The sequence below is a fragment of the Mustela nigripes genome, chromosome 12 (assembly GCF_022355385.1).
Source record: "Mustela nigripes isolate SB6536 chromosome 12, MUSNIG.SB6536, whole genome shotgun sequence".
In the NCBI taxonomy this organism is placed as follows: Eukaryota; Metazoa; Chordata; class Mammalia; order Carnivora; family Mustelidae; genus Mustela; species Mustela nigripes.
This window is the reverse complement of record NC_081568.1, coordinates 119,768,564-119,789,728: the sequence shown is the minus strand read 5'-3', so window position 1 is coordinate 119,789,728 and position 21,165 is coordinate 119,768,564. Positions and strand designations below refer to the sequence as shown.

The following is a 21,165-nucleotide window of genomic DNA, read 5'->3' as shown; positions in this document are numbered from 1 at the left end:
GCCTGAATTTGGAATTAACACACTACAATATGCTTATAAAATAATTAAAGAGGGGCACCTGGGTAGCTCAGTCAGTTAAGCATCCAACTCTTGATTTCAGCTCAGGGCATGATCTCAGGATCCTGGGTCAAGCCCCACGTAGGACTCTGTGCTGAGGAGTCTCTCTCCCTTTCCCTCTGCCCTTCCTCCTGCCCATGCTCTCTCTCCCCCCTCTCTGAAATAAGAATCTTAAAAACTAATAACTGAAGAAAATTAAAGTGACAAACACTTTAGTTTATACCCTCTAGTACATGTATGTAAAATACATATATGGAAGTATATATATAAATATATATATATATATACATATGTGTACACACAGAAATAAACACATATTCTGTCTACTCTTGAAGAATGAGGGGGTTAAGGGCCCAACCCTCTGCATAGTCAAACCCTCACACCCAGTCAAAAATCTGTGCATAACTTTAACTTCCCCAAAGCTACTAATGCTCTACTGTTGACTGGAACCCCACCAACAACAAATAGTTAACTACCACAGATTTTTTAGGCCATATGTATTATATATAAGTAATATTATAATACAGTAAGCTAAAGACAAGTAAATGCTAAGAAAATCCAAAAAGAATGTACATTTACAGTATTATACGATATTTTTTTAATCCACATATAGGAGGATCCATGCAGTTTTCAAAATCTTGTTGTCTGAGGATCAACTGTATTTCCAATATCAAGTTACCTTAATTAAATGCATTCTATCTTTCAGGGATGGATAAAATGAAATTCTTCTACCTAAACTCTCTATGCCCAACAAACCAATTTGGTAATTAAACCATTTTATTTATATCATGTTTATAGAGTCAAACAATTTTGACTTAGACTTTTAAATGCCATAATTTGCATGGCTGATTACTTCTTTAAAATATGCTCTATTTCCATAGAGATTTATAGAATTATTTAAGCTCTCAGTCGTCACCATGGAGGTTAGCTAACTATCAAATATCTATGACTGTACATCACAGTAAGTATTAATCTGTTTCTAGATGTCTTTACCATGGTGAGAATGGGACTGAGTCAAACATTTGGACTGCAAAAGACCTAATTGGCTTTTTACTGAGCCTGCAAGGTAAATTTCTCCAACAGGATGCCATCTTCAAATTTATGAGGTTAAACTCAAACATTTGGAATTTGAAATCTGTCTTCTATGCCTTCCAGCACCACCTATTAAGTAGGAGTCGATGAATCAATCAGTGGAAAGAGCACCTGGGCAGCAGAGCAACATTCTATGCAATGCTTCTGTCCTTGAATAGCCCTGTTCTACAGAGGGTGTTGAAGAGGCTAGAATCCAAACAGGCCCTATCAGTGCCATCTTTTTCCCCTGAGTTCTGAGCCAACTGAAAAATGTACATGGCAAACTGGAGTTGAAAATTCCATCTGTGTCACTGGTAAAGGCTGAGTTGAAAAATATAACTTAATGCGAAAATTGACCAGGCCTGAAACTCCCTCCCCTCCAGGGACATACTACACAAGCAAAGCTTGAGTCTATAAAGCAAAACATTGTTTCCTCTCACCCAGAGTGGAGAGAGAAAATTTTTTTTTCAAATTCCCAATTCCTTTAAGACTATTGATAAGTTAGCTTCTGATAATTGATAAATGCCAATCAATGTTATTGCCTGCCAGCCAGATAATTCCATTAACTCCAACTGGAAAGAGTAGGGAGTATGTATAATAAAAGTCCGAGTATGTTTAGGAGAAATTCCTTCTCAGAGAAACCAAGAAAGTAGTACCTCATGACTCATGAGGTGAATTGTGTGATCAATTCACAATTCATACACAGTGGAATTATGTCCTTCAAGGAAGATCCCATGATTCTACAGCACCACACATGAGCTTTACCAGGGAAATTTAGACAACAAGGAAAGGAAAGACCCCAGACCCCAATCCTACTACCACCTCACAGAGAATTGAGCAAGGACCAGGGTTCTCTGCTACACGGGCAGCACGCATTCACACTCCAGGGCAAGGAGCTCCACACACTGATCTCTCTTCTTCTAGAGCAAACACTATGATAATCTTTCTGCAGTGCCAGCTATTTATAGGAGTTGACTGAGGAAAGCAGGCTGCCCACCACCTACAGACCATGTCTTCAGGTACAGCCTATACTGACAAGGAAACCACCAAGACTGTGGGATACTAAGTTTAGGTGCACGTTCTCCTGCAGGGTGCCCAATGTGAACCCAAAGTGGGTTCACAGGTCATCACTTAAGAATGTCACTTGTCCTATCACAATTTCTCTTATTAAAATGGAAAAGAAAATTATCAAGTTTTCCTGCTATAATTTCCAGATAATCTGAAATAGAGGTGAGCACATGTGAATGTTTAAAACACACTGATGGAACAAAATTTTAAAGGAATACTTCTTTAACAACTGCAGAAAGGAAAGGTAATGCCTTCTTTACATTGTTTTAGTTTCTGAATTTTTTACAAGGAATTTTCATAATATGTGAAGATAACTTAAGAACAATGAATTGGTAGATTCAATTCAGCTCTAAGTCAATCAGTTGACAACTACTAGGGGAAATGGGATAGTATGAGAGTACTCAAAAAGAAAGGAAACCAAGTTTAAAACACAAACCTTGAGCCTTTATGACAATCCTGAAATGAAAAGAGAAAAAGTTGGCACCTCTCCAAATAAAGTTCTAAAATGTACTCTTAACAGGTGCTTCAAAAACAATGTATCTAGCACTAGAAGAGAAATCTCGAATAAATGGTGGGCACTCATTGACTAACAATGAAGTCTCATTATTACTGCTCCATGGAAATACATTTTTATAGTATTATAACCTCTTCAATTAATTCTGTGGTCATTTATCACAGTGTAACAGCTGCCAAAGCAGGGTAACAGTTCAGTAAAATGTAGTCCTCATTCACTTTCACACAACAGTGAACTGTTTAGACTGTTACATAATCATAGTAATGCCATTCATACATCCTGTCAATTCCATCCATTCAATTATGAAAACCAGAAAACCACAGAGCAGGGTGGCCCAGAAATAACAGTGCCACAGAGAGGAAATTAAAAGCAACTTCCGATGTCATTCTACCAACCCTTATTTTCGGTTTTTATTTTCCTTTTTCATTTTACTTTCATTGTCAGAAATTTTCCTTCACTTTTTCTTCTCCCTCTTCCCTATTCATTTTATCTGTCAAGGACTCCAGAAGCACTGTTTGTGTTACAATGGTGAATTAGTAAGAAAAAGTGGATGGTAGCAACATCCCTTTCACTACAACAAAAAAAGAAGGCCTATAGGAGGGAACATGGAATAGTCACCAAGAGGGAGGATACAATAAAGTCTCAGAGTGGTAGACGATGACCCTGGCTCCATGGGTCAGCCCTTTCACTTCTACCAAGACTCTCCAATTCTACTGGCAGAGACAGGAGTTTAAAAAAAATAAAATAAAATAAAGCAAATATTGTGTAAACATTTTTAGCAGTCTTTCCTTACTTTAAACAAATAAATAAAACCAGGGCCCAGGGGTGCTCTATGGCTCAACCTACCTCTGCTCTGGGGACAGGGTAATGTTTCAGAAGGAAGAGGGGCACAACATACAGGATTTTTTAACATTCTGGGTATGTAGACAAAAAATCTCAAAACATAACCACTAATTTACTTTCTTATATCCTTGAAAAATGAGGACTTAGTATCTGAGTTCTTTTAACAACATGACCATGATAATTCTCAAAGAATTCTTAGTAAAATTTATATTTCTCGAACCAAAGATAATCATTAGTACTAAAGTTGTTAAATGCTTCCTGATGTCATAAGAATTCTGTACTCAATGATCTCTGTCCTGAGATTTAAATCAAGAATAGTAAAAAGTTTCATATGGTTTATAACCATAAATTTACTAGTTACCAAAAGATAAATAAAACCAACAGCCTATGCAGTGCATGCAGGAGCATTAGACAGCATTCAAGTGTTGACAGATTACTTGAACAATCTTAATTCAGTGAAATCCAACTATGGAATGATTTTATTGCCTTCAATAACCACCCTTTTGAATCTCCCTTTCCCACATCTTAAAATAACCTGAGCCAAAATCTACAAGGTTCCAATCCTACACAAATTTAAAACCAATTTCATCTCCATTACACTCCCCTCTCCTAACTCAAGCTCTTCAGTACTTCTTCCTGCCTCCCTTTTCTGGTTCTAGCTTTTTCTTTGTTAAAGCAGAATGTAGAGCTTACAGAAAAATGCCAAAAACGTCGTTACCTATCTTGTTCGTCCTACTCCCCTTCCAGACGAAAACATTCTCCCAGTCATGGGTGGGTGTCGAAACCCTCCTTTTATTAGAGCACAGGTGAATTCTATCAACTGTCTCTTCAAGGATACCTCCCCACTGCATAGCCTTCTGAGATGAAACATCTACCCTGTTCAGTGCTTCCAATCCTGCCCTAAATGCCAGCAGCAGTGATCAAGCACACGTGGTTCGTTTGCATCAATAGCTTTGCATATAATTCCACCACCTGGTGCCCTATACAATACAAGCACAGCTCCTCCCCGCAGCTCCCTGTCTCCTGGTAGTTGTTCTGTTTGCCCTGTTTAGTAACTGTAGAGTAGATCTGCAAGGCTGCCACAGGAACAGATATCGAATTTAAGATTGAGATACCGATGTCATCCTCCTCTGGGCACCACCAAGGTATTCCCTTTGACGCCATTTTTCCGAGTTTGTGAAGAGTTTTCTTAGTTTCTTGACTATGACGACAGAAAAGCCACAGCACTCCTTGCTAGCTCGAGAACTCAACACCACAGTGAATATCCCTGAAGCCTATAACTTTTGCGGATATCTCCTGGGGATGATGATTGGAGTAGCAGGGCCAATTCAGCGGTCTCTTTTCACATGATTTTTAAATTGAGGCATAATTGAAGCATATTAGTTTTAGGTGCACATTATAATGATTTGATACTTGTATATATTGTGAAATGATCACCACCATAAGTCTAATTAATGTCCATCACCACACAGTTAAAAAAATATTTTTCTTGTAATGAGAACTTTTAAGACCAACTCTCTTAGTGATCTTCAAATATGCAATACAGTATTATTTAACTACAGTCACCATGCTGTAGATTACATCTCCATCACTTTATTTTAAAATTGGGAGCTTGGGGGAGCCTGGGTGGCTCAGTGGGTTAAAGCCTCTGCCTTCGGCTCAGGTCATGATCCCAGGATCCTGGGATCGAGCCCCAAATGGGTCTCTCGGCTCAGCAGGAAGCCTGATTCCCTTCCTTTCTTTGCCTGCCTCTCTGCCTCCTTGTGATCTCAATCTCTCTCTGTCAAATAAATAAATAAATAAAATCTTAAAAAAAAAAAAAAAAACCCTGGAAGTTTGTACCTTTTGGACACCTTCATCCATTTGTGTGATTTCATGTACAGTTAACCCTTGAACGATGGGTTCTAGGGGAACTGAGCTCTGCACAGTCAAAAATTCACACAGTTGTGGGTTTTTTTATTCATTTGACAGAGATCACAAGTAGGCAGAGAGGTAGGCAGAGAGAGAGAGGAGGAAGCAGGCTCCCCGCTGAGCAGGGAGCCTAATTCAGGGCTCAATCCCAGGACCCTGGGATCATGACCTGAGCCGAAGGCAGAGACTTAACCCACTGAGCCACCCAGGCGCCCAAAATTCACAGTTTTTGACTCCTCCAAAACTTAACTACTAACAGCCTACCATTTACCAGAAGCCTTATCAATAATACACATAGTCGATTAATACATATTTTGTTAGTTACATTTACTACATACTATATTCTTGCAATAAAGTGAGATAGAGAAAAGAAAATCTTAAGGAAAATATACTTACAATATTGTATACTGCACAGTATCTTTATTGAAAAAAGTACATCAGTAAATGGACCTGCACATTTCAAATCTGTTGTTCAAGGGACAACTGCATATGTTTACAACTTGTATTTTGTCACTTGGTATTGTATGATAACGTCTCGTGCCTTTAATGATTCTTACTCAACATTATTTGGCAAGGCTACATAGTACCACATGGAATGATTAATAAGGTAATTTATTTCATTACCTTATTTCATTAATAAGGTAATACAACTTGGGTAATATGTAATATAATTTTTCCCACTTTTTTACTATCATGAATATCATAGTAATAAATATCCTGATAACTATATGAACACATCTTTGGACATTTTATGCGACCAAATAATTTTTGCTACTTTGATTTTATCAAAAGGTATGAATTTGGGGGAACTTCTAAGTATATTATGTCAGATGATGTTCAATGGTTATATACTCAAAAATACTGGGAATTACCAGTTTTTTAAAATATCTTGGGCAACTCATAACTCTGTCCAATTATTCTCATAGGTAAAAATACTTTTATTAAGAAATAACCTGCGTGAGGCCTGGGTAGCTCAGTCGGTTAAGTGACTGACTTTTGGTGTCAGCTGGGATTAGGATCTCATGGTTGTGAGATGGAGCCCCATGTCGTGCTCCAAGCTCAATGCAGAGTCGACTTGAGAGTCCCTCTGCCCCGCCCCTACTTGTGCCTGTGCACTCTCACTCTGTCTCACCTTTAGTTATCTTTTCAGTATTTGTATAGAAAGATATCTGAAACAGTGTTTATCACATTTTGAGGACGGTTATTTCTAGGTAGACATTCAAGTGATATTTTACTTTCCCATTTATTCTTATTGCTCTTCTCAGTTATTTATGAAGAACATGTAGTGGGATTTTTTTTATAATGACCATTAGTCTTTTATGCATTTTTGCATATTACCAGTTTTTTAAATAGTTCATTGAAAATATCCCCACCATATGAAACCAGAGATTAAAATAATTAACAATAATTACAGCAATCATAGTAGTAATTGGAGGGGGTACCCTGGGATAATTAAATAGCATTCAACTAAAAGTATCAACTCATTTTATTGTGAGTTACAACCAAATTGTCGGTTTCTAAGTACAGAGTTCCCTTAAGTACAAAATTTATCCACATATAAAAACCCGGTCCAACTGCATTCAACAAGACAAAATAAAAACAGTTGAATTAATTGAAACAGCTATTTAATAAGGAAAGGAATGTTTATAGAGGTAAAACAAATCTCTCTTGGCCCTTTATCCTTTGAATAACCTAGCCAGCTTCAACTGTCCTCTTTGCCATTTGGCATTATATTTAGATTACTGTCAAAACATGATACATTCTGAAACCGTGCTGTATATCCATGCCTTCTGTCAAGTAGCATGCTCATATCAAATGTTTGATTTCCAACTTCTCCTTGACTCACCCTTCTTTCTCCATAGCATATATATCAAAAAGATAACCTGGAGGCAAGAAGATACCAGCCTAATCAACAGTTCCTCTTTTTAGCTGATGAATCAATTAAAGTTCCTATTTGCCAGCAACAGAACTTAATTCTAATTAAATTCTAATTCATTCTAACTAATTCTGGTTAAATTAAGCAAAAAAAAAAATTACACTAAAGCAAAAACTACAGTATTACAAGCATTTGGTGGACTGTGCCACTTCACTGATCAATAAAATAAAATACTCACTGGGGCCCAAGTCTGGAAGGCTAGATATGATTGGCCAGAACCCAGGGAGGCACAAGAGGCAGGAAAACAGGACATTGGAATAGCCTGATCCAGGATGATGTGGACTTTGCTGTTGAGATCAGTCATTTCTGACCATTTCCTCAGTCACTCTCCCAACACTTATCCCTGGAGAGACAGATCCCTACGGGCCAAGCTTAAGTCATCTGACTGCCCCCTTGGCTATCAGGATGAGAGCCTGCCACCTAGAAATAATTGCCCACCACAAACAATCATAGTGGAAAAGGGGCAGTCTCCAAAAGAAAATGAGGGCACAATTAAAGATAGAAATAGCTGTTGAACAACCAACAATGCAAATATTCACTGCATCTGACTGAATTTAGTGCCCACCATGCCTTCTTCCCTTGCCTCATACCATAACTCTGAGACTAGATTTTTTCAAACTAAAGATTGCAACATATTTGTAAGTAATTAAATCAGTTTAGTGGATCATATCCATATATTAAAAAGTAAAATTGAATGGAGCAGGAAATATCAGAAGGAATTGCATATAGAAAGTTTGTGAAACTTCTTTCAAATGTCAAAAACATTTGAAAAACTTTGTCCTAGTTCTTACCAGCATTCTATTTTTTTATTATGTTCAGTTAGTCAACATATCATCATAACATCATTAGTTTTCGATGTAGTGTTCAATGATTCATTAGTTGCATATAATACCCAGTGCCACTGGGTATTTACCCTAAAGATACAAACATAGTGATCCGAAGGGGCACGTGCACCCAAATGTTTATAGCAGCAATGTCCACAATAGCCAAACTATGGAAAGAACCTAGGTGTCCATCAACAGATGAATGGATAAAGAAGATGTGGTATACATATACAATGGTATACTATGCAGCCATCAAAAGAAATGAAATCTTGCCATTTGCGACAATGTGGATGGAACTAGAGGGTATTATGCTTAGCGAAATAAGTCAATCGGAGAAAGACAACTATCATATAATCTCCCTGATATGAGCAAGTGGAGATGCAACATGGGAGGCTTGGGGGGGGTAGGAAAAGACTAACTGAAACAATATGGGATCAGGAGGGAGACAAACCATAAGAGACTCTTAATGTCACAAAACAAACTGAGGGTGGCTGGGGGTGGGAGAGGGAGAGGGTGGTGGGGTTATGGACGTTGGGGAGGGTATGTGTTATAGTGAGTGCTGTGAGGTGTGTAAACCTGGCGATTCACAGACCTGTACCCCTGGGGATAAAAATATATGTTTATAAAAAATTTTAAAAAAATATATATATATGTTTATAAAAAAAAACCCACAGAAGTCTTTGTTCTGTCTAGAAGACATATAGGAAAAGTAATGCAACAATAAATGAATAGTTGTTCCCTAATGAGAAAAAAAAAAAAAGATCTGTAGAAAATAAAATTGCTTTTTAATAAAAAAAAATTTTCTTTTAAATTATAAAAAAATAAAATAAAATAAAATTTAAAAAATAATAATAATACCCAGTGCCTATCACCACACATGCCCTCCTTAATACCCATCACCCAGCTACACCATCCCCCAACACCGTCCTTCTGTAACCCTCAGTTTGTTTCTAAAATCAGAGAGGGAGACAAAACATGGTAAGTGTACTTTCTTCTTAGATGCCTTCAAAAAAAAAAAAAAAAGTTCTCTATGTGAGCACATAGAACTGATAAAATTGACAAAGATATAAAATAGATATTTTATAAAATATGTAAAATTGCTTCTGATATTATTTCACTTATAAAAGCCATGGGCATGTTTTCCATAAGAGTCTTTCACTAAGCATGAAATCATACAAAATAGTTTATCACAAAAATGAGGAAATGCTAATCTCTTGACAGCAACAATCCCCAAGGGGACAAGTAGCCAAAATGATGCCTCCAGGTGACACTGGAAAAGAACCAGAAATGGCACATTTGACAGCAAAAAGACAACCTTTAATAAACCAATTTTATTTTGCTTTACCTCCATAATAAAATCAGAAGGCAATATTAACAGTTGAATTATTATAAACTGAACATATCAGTGCATTGCTACCCAGCATTGCTCAATTTTTGTCACAGATGGCACATGTAGAAAACAATGCTATTTGTATCACACAGGGAGATAACCCAGTGAGATAACTGACTCCATAACCCCTATCACTGTAGGCTGCCCAGGACTAAGGAAACAAGTACTCTCATCCATCCATAAAGAATTCTCAAACACAGAGATTAGAAATTTTTGTGCTAATTTAATGAAAATAGAACTGTTCTTTAGCAGTATCCCAAGTTGACACACATTAGCTTCCATGTGCCAAACAAAACTAATAAATATTAGTTGAATATCTACTATGTGCAAGTCTCTATGTTTAATGATTAAATCAAATGTTATCTCAGTAAACCTAAAAAGAAAAAAAATCAGTAGGTAGATTTGAATACCAGGCTAAATATGAACATTCTCTTAAAGGATCAAAGTGCAGAAACTTCCAAGACAATTTCGGAAGATGATATTAGGAAAGTGGTTCAGTCTAAATTCATTTTTTCTTTGCATGGGGGGGAAGGAATGAGTTGACCTAAAGAATTTATTGAGTGACTTCCATAATTTTTCACTAAAGGGTAAAAAAAAAAGGACAGAAAATTAGTTGATCATGGTGCTTCAGGGAGTTTAATGGTGATGAAATTTCCAGAACTTTGGGAAGGAGAGAAAGTGAAGAGAAGGGAACAAGGCTATGGTAGGTGTGAAAAAGTAAGGGCTTCAAAGACAGTAATGAAAAAGGAATGAAGACGCAAAAGATATAACAAGGGACAGAACAATACAACTTTATGACTAATTAGGTATAGTTATGGACAGATAAAAGAAGCAAAAAGAAAAATGTTAAGATGTGTATAGTTTTCTGATTGAGATCTTAGAAATATGTGACAAAATTATCAAAGTAAATTTGAAAAATAAATGACAAATCAGATTTTAGACATTCTGAGTTTAGGTGACAGGATAGTCAAGAGTTATTAAAAAATGTTCTAAAATTTGAGAGAGAGTTTATTTGTGAATATATATATGAATTATATCTTTGAATATATGAATTATATATTTGAAATTATAAATATGACTGAGAGTTCCAAGAGAAACAATGTTTAGAGAGTCAGATTATACAAAGTCCTAAAGACAATATATTAAAATGGAAAAGTATGGGGCCACCTGGGTGGCTCAGTCAGTTAAGCATCTGCCTTCTGTTCAGGTCATGATTCCGAGGTCCTGGGATCCAGTGTCTGTCAGGCTCTCTCCCCTCTCCCTCTATCCCCCTCCACGTGTTGCTTGGTCTTTCTGTCTCTCTTTGTCTCTCTGCCTCTCTCACTCTTTCAAATAAGTAAATAAAACCTTGAAAAAAATAAAATCTTTAATAAAATAAAATAGAAAACTATATATAGGTTCAACAACATGCTATATAAAAATGTTTTTCCTACATATCTCTTCCAACTGACCACAGATTATGTAATAAAAACAACATTTAGCAAATATTTAAATGCCTACTGTGGCAACATTGGAACATACTGTAGAAAACAAGTTTAGCATGGTTCAGGGCCTCATGGAGAGTACAACATACCAAGAAAAACTGGCATAAACAAAATCACAGCCAAATAAATATATAATTGCTAACTAGGAATAAATACTGTAAATGCAAAATTAATATGTTATGAAATATTGTCAAGCAGGTCATAAACCTAGTTTGTACTAAATTCATGATCTTAAAATATTCACAGAACTATATTACATATTTAATATTCAATGTTGACCTTAATTAAAGAGTTAATTTATATTCAAAATTTTAGTTACACAACTATTTTATTATACTAAGGAATTTACAATTCACATGCACAGATAAGCAAGGCTGGGTTCGGTGTTCCTTTCTAGAGTACTATAACTGTCTTATCTCCCATTCTTAAAGCCTTTCTGTTCCATGATATATGCCAGTTTCCTCTCAAAACATTCCTTTAAAAAATAAAAGCCAATTCCATATATATATATAAATAATATAGATCTTCACAAATACATAAAATTCTCATATTTCATTTTATCAAGATGAGGCAGGAATGAGTTATCTTCCTTTCAAAATTTGTTATTTATTGATTAGGGAACAGAAGGAAAAAAGACCTCTCTAACCTTACAGAATTGACATAATTCTTTCAGAAACAAATAGTAGATTAGATATAGTGCGTAAGATCTTGGAGTTTAATAAAACCAAATTTCTAAACTCATTAAATTTTAATAGAACAATCTAGGAAATCATATGCCTAAGACAGACTTTTTAAAAGTTTTATTTATTTATTTATTTGACACAGAGAGAAGATCACAAGTAGGCAGAGGCAGGCAGAGAGAGAGGGGAAGCAGGCTCCCTACTGAGCAGAGAGCCTGATGCCGGGCTTGATACCAGGACCTGAGCAGAAGGCAGAGGCTTTAACCCACCAAGCCACCCTGGCACCCCCTAAGACAGATTTCATTTCATAAATAGGGTCATCCCTCATCAATATTAGCCTCAATTAAAAGGAGGTACATGACACAATAGTGCCATGTTTGACTTTTATATTAGGCTACAATTTCCGTAACACACTAATTATTTTTTTTAAGATTTTATTTATTTGTTTGACAGAGAGATAGAGACAGTGAGAGAGGGAACACGAGCAGGGGGAGTGGGAGATGGAGAAGCAGGCTTCCTGCTGAGTAGAAAGCCCAATGTGGGGCTCGATCCCAGGACCCTGGGATCTTGGCCCTAGCTGAAGGCAGACACTTAACAACTGAGCCACCTGAGCGCCCCGTAACACACTAATTAAATGGTGTCATAAAGCAACCATTGTTGCTGAACACAGTTCATTGCAGATTCTGAAAGAATAATTCTACCTTCTCAAGTTGCTCTTCTGAAGTCCTGGATGAACCACTTTTGACAGACATTACATGTGTTAAAGTCATAAGGAAGGTGACAAAGAGTTGGAAACACTGAAGGATAGGCAAGTCTATTAAAATCATTCATTTTTGACTGTTCTAATCAAGATAGCCATGTGTTTTATTTGATTCAGTGGCCTGTCAAGTTTCTATTTCAAGTTTCTATAAAATAAATGTTATTCTATTTATTAAGTAATAGGGATCTCTGCATTATTCAGTAGTTTCTATTTTTCTTATTGATTTTAAGTATTATGTTTTAAGTTTTTTAAATGTGAGTTTTTAGTCTGTTAAAGTTTTCAGGTTCAGTATTTGAGGGATGAAATTGTTTCTTCCCCTATAGATTTTTTTTTTTTTAAGTTAACATCTTCTGTGATAGCCTTCAATATATGTGTCTATGAAGTCTTTCTAAAAGCACACTGACACTGATACCACCATACCACCATTTCTCGGTTAGTTCTGATGGTAGATTTACAATCGATAACATATCTTTTCTGAAAATAATCCAGTGGAGACATAAGCCAAAAACGTTAAAACATTTGGGTAATTTCTCTACTTAACTCAAGAAGATTAAAAAAAAACTCAGCTAACAATATACTTACATGCTGAATAACAGTATTAGGTTTGCAGTAGCAGAAATTTTAAATCTCCTGGTATATCACTTTTCGGCAAAATTTAATACTAACCCTATAAAAAAATTTAGTGAGACATATTTGAATTTACTTTATCTTAAGATAAAAAGGGACTAGGAAAGTTTTCTTTGTTGAAAAAACAGAAATGTTTCAATATCTTCACTTCTCACAAAAGTAGTGTACAAATGAATAAAAAAATTTTCTCCTGCAACATACCTTCCTTAAAATGAACTATATTCAGGCCGCCTGGGTGGCTCAGTTGGGTTAAGCCTCTGCATTTGTCTCAGGTTATGATCTCAGGGTCCTGGGATGGAGGCCTGCCCTGCATCAGGCTCTCTGCTCAGCAGGGAGCCTGCTTCCCCTTCTCTCTCTCTGCCTGTGATCTCTGTCAAATAAATAAATAAAATCTTTTAAAAAAAATTGAACTACATTCAAAGCACCCTCTTGTTATCCCATAGCTAACTGGTTTGCATGAAAATGACAAATAAAAGATCTGTAATTACTATGGCAATTTATATTCTGGAATGTTAACCTCATTATGAAAATTAAAACTATCTCAAATAATATCATTTTATATCTCATCTTTTTAATCATCAAAGGAACAGTCTTTTAATCAGAACAGCATGAAAATCCCAACTCATCATCTTCCTCCAAACACAAAGTGTTTTTCTTTATGTCTGAAAATAAAGTCTATTTGCATTCACATCTCATAAATCATTTTCACACAATATATATTGTCATGTATTCATCTTTAACACAAATAACAGTTCAAATACTAATTGGACAAAGTAACCATTTTTCTGGGGAAAAAAAGGGTCCAAATTCAATCTATGGTTGAATTTATATTAATCTTTAATCAAAACTAAGCGTCTCTGACCCCTTGCAATTTGAATTTAAGAAGTTAAGATAAAAAATATCCATCACTGGGGCGCCTGGGTGGCTCAGTCATTAAGAGTCTGCCTTCGGCTCGGGTCGTGGTCCCAGGGTCTTGGGATCGACTCCCACATCTGGCTCCCTGCTCTGGGGGAACCCTGCTTCTCCTCCCACTCCCCCTGCTTGTGTTCCCTCTCTCGCTGTGTCTCTCTGTCAAATAAATAGATAAAATCTTTTAAAAAAATATTCATCACTGACTTCAAAAATATAAACCATTGCAATCACTCATTTTTATCCTCTTGAGCAAATGTACCATCTCAGATCTAATTTTCTGCAAATCTGTGAGAAGGAGCTAAATATGGTATTATCTGTCCTGGGACTATTTATCTATCTATCAGAATTTTTTCATTAGAGGTAAGGCTGGGGTAGCATTTCACCAATGCAATGGTAATTCTATTTAGGAGGAATGCCCCGTCTGGTCTGTCAGCGGAAGAATAATATGGGAGACTTAAAAATTTAAACCAAAAACTTCCCAGTTCATCTTCACAGGTAGCAAAGGTGAAGATCATGTGTTCTCTTTCTTTGTTTTACCCCCAAATTCCTTGAAACTGCTCTGGTTGTTCTGAATACATCCATGCCTTTGAACAGCAGCCAGACTCTTCTCTGCAGGTTAAAAAGAAGCTTTATTTGAGTCAAAGAAGCGTACCTACGGATTCCCCTTCCCTCTGTCCCTATCTGTACTCCAAAAACACACACAGATGCCAGCGTGTTCAAACAGGGGATTCAAAGTTACAGGAAAGGAGAAAAATCTAATTTCCTGTCCAGGCCACACACTTCTCAGAAATCCTAAGGTTACTCCACCTATCAGAATGAAGAGGAATCAAATACCAAAAGAGCCTTAATGTTAGACATGAAGACCAACTGCTAGGTATTACTGAAGAATACTTAAGCTCAAAAGTGTAAAGTGATGTGTCCAAGGTCGCCAATGTTCCTGTCCAGTGTTAACTTCTTTCACTGACATGACACTGGGACCATTAACCAAGTAAATTCTTTCTGGGTCAGTGTTCTGCCCACGCCCAGCTGAAAGCTGCAGCCTACCTCGTTCTTTTTCACTTTGGGCCTTAGTGCCTGCCATTCTTTTTCCTGCCATGGGCTCTTCCTAAGGCTCCTTCTCAGTCCTGTTATTTCTCCTTAGGGACATCTTGCCAGACCACCCTAACTAAAACCACCTCCCTCTCTCCCTTCTGGCATACAGTTATCAAAATAGAAAATTATCTTATTCACTTATTTGCTCAGTTATTGTCTCTCTTCTCCACTAGAATATAAGTTCTATGAGCTAGAGACCATAATTATTTTTCTTTACTACACTAGAGGGTATAGAGTTCGTCAAGGCAAAAACAAAGACAAATGAGCCAAATTTCTACCTACCATGAACTCATGATCTAGTGAGAGAAACAACTACTTGAGTAAATAAATCTTTAAAAAGGCAGAACTGAATAAAAATGAGTAAAAAAAAAAAAAAAACATATATCATGTGAAGGAAGGGATAAAGTAAATAATTATAGAGCCAAGGTTTCCTGTGAGGAGGTGGAATTTTTTTTAGCTTGGGTAGGGCTTGGCTTTAACAAAGTTTCCAAAAAAAGAAAACTTTCCAGTAAAGGGAGTATCTTGACCAAAACTTTGGAAGAGTCAGGTGTTACATTTGGGAAACAGATGGCTGGAGCATGAGAAATGGAGAGAATTGAGGGTAAGCACCGAATAAGATAAGGACATTTCAAATCCCTTAACTATGTTCCTTTCTCCAGTTCATTCTACCATTCCCTTCAGTTTCACTTCCTCACCAGCACAGATATCAAGACATCACTTCAAGCCCTCTCTCTCAAAGAATTTCACATTCAGCTTTCTATTTTGCCTCCTCTTTGAAACCAAAATTTTAGTCCAACCTTATGTCTACTCTTTTTATACCTGAGGTAGCAAAAATCAGCTGCCAAGCAGATCTGTACCCTGCCTAAGTATTCCATGCTTTCCCGTATGCCTTCTCACACCCTTCAAGATATTTACCTAGAACATTTCTTTTTTTTTTTTTTTAAAGACTTTATGTATTTATTTGACAGGCAGAGATCACAAGTAGGCAGAGAGGCAGGCAGAAAGAGAGGAGGAAGCAGGCTTCCCACCGAGCACAGAGCCCGACGCAGGGCTCGATCCCAGGACCGTGAGATCACGAACTGAGCCAAAGGCAGAGGCTCTAACGCACTGAGCCACCCAGGTGCCCCTTTACCTAGAACATTTCTAAATCCAAGCTAGCCACTTCCAGACATCCTTCAGCTTATGTCTGGTTCTTTGTGTCCCTGCAGGTGCCTCTGCTGTACTCTTAACTCACTCTCACACAGTGCTCATCATGGTATTGTACTCAGGGGATTACTGGGGTGCTTCACTGCACTGTGTGCTCTTTAAGGACTAGAACCATGTCTCCTCCCATCCACTAATTTTTTTTTTTTTATCCTTAGCCCAATTTATGGTCTATTCTGGATGCTTAATATGCATTTTCTGATTTAATGAACAAAAAAATGAATATGGTATAATACATGTGGACAGAATAGGATTGAAAGTTGGTATTTTCCAGGGGGTGCTGGATGACTCAATTAGTTAAGCATCTGCCCTCAGCTCAGATTAAGATCTCGGGGTCATGAGGCAGGTAATAAATCAGTTAGGAGGCCATTACAAGAACTTAAGTTCATCTGAGTAGTGATGATGTAGTTTTGAATATTGGTGAGGTTTGGTAGGGTCTGGAGTGGACAACCAAGAAAGAATTCTGGATATGTCTTTCGTGCAAAATCGTGTTTTTTTTATTTTATTTTATTTATTTATTTGACAGAGAGTGAGAGAACACAAGCAGGCAGAGCAGCAGGCAGAGGGAGAGGGAGAAGCAGGCACCTTGCCAAGCAAGGAGTCCGACATAGGGTTTGATCCCAGGACACTGGGATCATGACCTGAGCCGAAGGCAGTTGCCTAACCAACTGAGCCACCCAGGCACCCCCAAAATTGTGGTTTTATTAAAGCACAGGGACAAGACCCATTGGCAGAAAGAGCCAATGCCACTGCTGCTCCCTGTTGCCTTTTGTTACCCGCTGCTCCTAGAGGATTGTGAGGGGCAATTAATTATATACCTTGGGGTTGGGGGAAGAATAAGGGAAGTTCCAAGAGGAATTTCATTTGCTAAAGAAGACATAGGATATTGGAGGTCTTGCTATTGTCAAGCTAAGGTTTTTCCCTCTAGTAAGGCATTACCATTAAGACAGTTAGGAGTTGGGGTGCCTGGGTGGCTCAGAGGGTTAAGCCTCTGCCTTCAGCTCAGGTCATGATCTCAGGGTCCTGGGATTGAGCCCTGCATTGGGCTCTCTGCTCAGTATGGAGCCCCCTTCCCTCTCTCTGCCTACTTGTGATCTCTCTGTGTCAAATAAATAAATAAAATCTTTTAAACACACACACACACACACACACACACACACACACACAAAACAGGTGTTTCCTGAAGGAACATTTTACTCTGTTTGCCTCAAGGATTTGTCAACAGGCTGCAGGTTATAAGGATATTTAATTTTATCTATGTTTCCTTCTGCCTTTGTTCCCCACATCAGTGAAAGATAGATTCAGTTTAAACATGGCATATAAAAGCCTCAGTAGGCTGTTCGGAATATGGTTCTGGATATCAGAAGATATACAAATACACAAAATTTGTATGATTAGAACTTGTCTAATAGCCCTTCCTCGCCGCTATTTTAGCTTTTGAAACTGATATGAAGGCAAATATTTTAGCCCAACACAACTGGCTCCAATTTCAGAATCATCTGCTTCTGTTGACGTCATGGGAATAATAACATTTCTAGCGAAGAGATTATACAATGAAATTTTGCAAGGCACTCTGGGTTCAATTCCTCCATTTATTTCTATAATCTTTTTATAACACCTACTCAATGCTAGGGACCATGTTGGACTCAGAGGTGACAAAGACTAATGATAATACTATAAATATTCACACATTTACTATTAGCCAGGAATTCATATAGCATCCTGTACATATTAATCCATATAGTTTTCACAAACACACTTTGAGGTTGAGAGACAGAGTGGCTAAGTAACTTGTGTAAGGTCACCAAGCAAGGTAGCAGTAGATGAGAATCTAAACCCAAGCAGTCTGCCTTTGGACAGACTCTTGACTACTATGCTGCGTTGCCTATTCAGACACAGTTCCTCTTCTAAGAAACGTTAGAGTCCAGAATATGGAAGGATCTGTTTAAATAAAATTAAGTCAGTGAGGAAATAAAAGCTTGGAGTATGAATGAGGAAAGAGAGGGAGTGAGGAGAGATCAAATCCTTTGGAATTCTCGAGTTTTTGTCTCATTATTATGGTTTTCCTTACAACACTGACAGTCTGGTTGTGGAAGGAGCTCAAGGAATTAACTGAGTCTTCTGAATCCACACCTCCCAATGGCTTTCTACAGGCGTCAGTCACGGCGCCAAGATACACCTCATAATCAGCAAGTAGTCAGTGCAGAGCCCACCACCAGATTCCAAAATGTTTACATATAGAAGCAACGAGAAAATTTTCTGAGAGAGACAGAAAATGGATTGGAGATAAAGAAATAGTTAAGAGAATGCCGAAGACAAAAATTAAATTTCCCTAGCTTTTCATTAGGCAGTTTGTAGGACAACATCCACTTACTCACTTTGCAATCTCTTCCAAAGGTTATTAGGTACTGAGCACTTCATTATATTGTATTATATACATTAATTATATATGTAATATATTAATATATTTTATCTATTGTATATATAGTCTGGGCTTTGCTATCACATTACTAAATGAATTTAGTTGTTTTCAGTCTTTAGTCGAAAAAGAAAGGATAAGAGATAAGGTGGGAGTTTTGTATAAAAGAAGATATGACCAAACAATAGGATATTCAATGGAATTTTCTCCTTTGGGTATGCAAGGAAGGGACTGCAAGGCCTTCACATTACTCTGTCATTTCTTCTCTGCTTGCCCTAGCTAAAGGAAACGTCCTTGCATTATATTCAGAGAGAAAGAAACCAAGCATGATTTAATGCTTTGGGTTTGACAACAATATTCAATGAAGCAATTTGTATGATTTAGAGAGAGAGGATTTCCTCTCACAGAAATTGCTTATGCTTAAAAATAATTTTATGATATAGTATAGTTGTTTAAAAACTGGCTTAGATATCATGCTTAAACAAATCATCATTGCTTCCAGAAAGGAAAAGAGTAGTTTAAGCATCATAAATATTAAAAGAACAAAATGATATTTTTTTTTAAATCAGGGAAAAATTTACTGAGGCTTGAGTATGAATAGAAAACCACCTGCATTTTCAGTAAGATTATAAAAATCAATCTATCCAATTTTAGGTTTAAATATTTGAAATAATCATGCATATAAGACATGCTAACACAACTCAATCCAGTTATGGCATTATAAATCCAATATATATTCATAACATTTAAATTATATATACAAATATTTTGAATAAGAATCAGGTTTATCTGAATAATATCCTTCAAATGCCTAGAATTCTATGAGCAACACTGGTACAGGCAACATTGCAAATAGTGTGTATCCTGAATATATGCCATCCATGGTTCTTGCTTTTTTTTTTCTTTAATAAAAGTCAGTCAATCTAATTTTAGGTTTAAATATTTGAAATAATCACTGAAATCACTATGTAATTTGTAGGCTAATGTAATTCCCTATCAATCAGTCTAAAATACTGTGTGATATGGGGCCCCTCAGTGGTGCAATTGGTTGGGCATGTAACTCTTGGTTTCCACTCAGATTGAGATCAGGGTACTGGTTTTGAGCCCTGCACTGGGGTCTGCACTCAGCACAAAGTCAGCTTGTTTTTTCTCTCCCTCTTCCTCTGCCCTTACCCCTTCATGTGTTTGTGCTCTCTCTCTCTCTCTCCCTCTCAAATAAATGAATCTTTCAAAATAAGTAAATAAAATACTGTATAATATGAAACACTAAAATAATTTCCAAGATTCAACAGAAAAAGAAATGAAACTACATATCATTATTTTTTAAAGTTGACAGTTCAAAAATTGTTTATTGATTTTTTAGAGGGAAGGCACCTTTGAGACTGACAGATGTCTCTGTGTCTAAACAGCTATACTTTTCTGAAAATCTTAATTGTTTTAGAAACTATTTACAGAGAGGAAATATAATAGCCCTGTTTACAGTGGTGAAATGAAGCTACAGATCTTCATTCACAGGAAGTAGGAAATAGGAAAATACAAAAACCAATCACCTCACTATCATGTTATTCTACATACTAAGTAAAAAAAAAAAAAAAATCAAAAGCACAACATCTGTAAACAATGAGTTACTGAAAATGGCACCTACGTCTGTTAATTTATATACCAGTCAATGAATTATACCAATCATTTCACACATCACCAGAGAAAAGACCTTGCTCTAAAAAGGAGGAGGGCGGTGCAAGCTATTTTAGCCTCTGTAGTGACCTATAAAACAAAAAGGGTGTTTAAGACAGCCAAAAACATTTCACATACTTCCAGACATAGCAACTTCCTGCATTTATAATACTTTCCTTCTTTTAATACTATACTACTTTAAGAATTATTGTATCTAATGTTCTTAAATGTATTATGAGATTACATTCTACCAGTACATGGCAAAGAACCTCATTTGGTTTGAGGTAAAAAGAGAAAACACCCTTCTTCCAGCACCACAATGGTGATTCCTCAACCATCTGCAAGAAAATTCTCTTCCAATACCTCAGAAACTTCACTCTCTTGGAGGGTAGAGAAATGTGATCACTAAACATGGGGGAAAATTCATAATCTTTAATATATTCAGAATAGGTGGTCTAACAATTCAATTTGAGTTATTTAAGTATTTGGTAGCTCTTGTTTTGCTCTTGAAATCTGTAACCTCAGTGAAAAACTGAGAATTTTATTTTAACTTGTATCATGTTTACATGCTTATTATATCTGGGTGTGAAAGCATAAACAGTAAGAAATAAGAAGTTCCAGGATGAAACTCAGAGAAATGAACGTTTCAGGCTCAAATGGCAAGAGAAAGTAGATAAGATAAAAGGAACCAGAGGGATTT

General features: G+C 36.7%; 1 pseudogene; it reads left to right on the top strand.

Moving 5' to 3' along the window:
* The first annotated feature begins 4,756 nt into the window (after positions 1–4,756).
* LOC132027599 (cytochrome b5-like) overlaps positions 4,757–21,165 on the top strand; it is a 52,535-nt pseudogene continuing 36,126 nt past the window's right edge.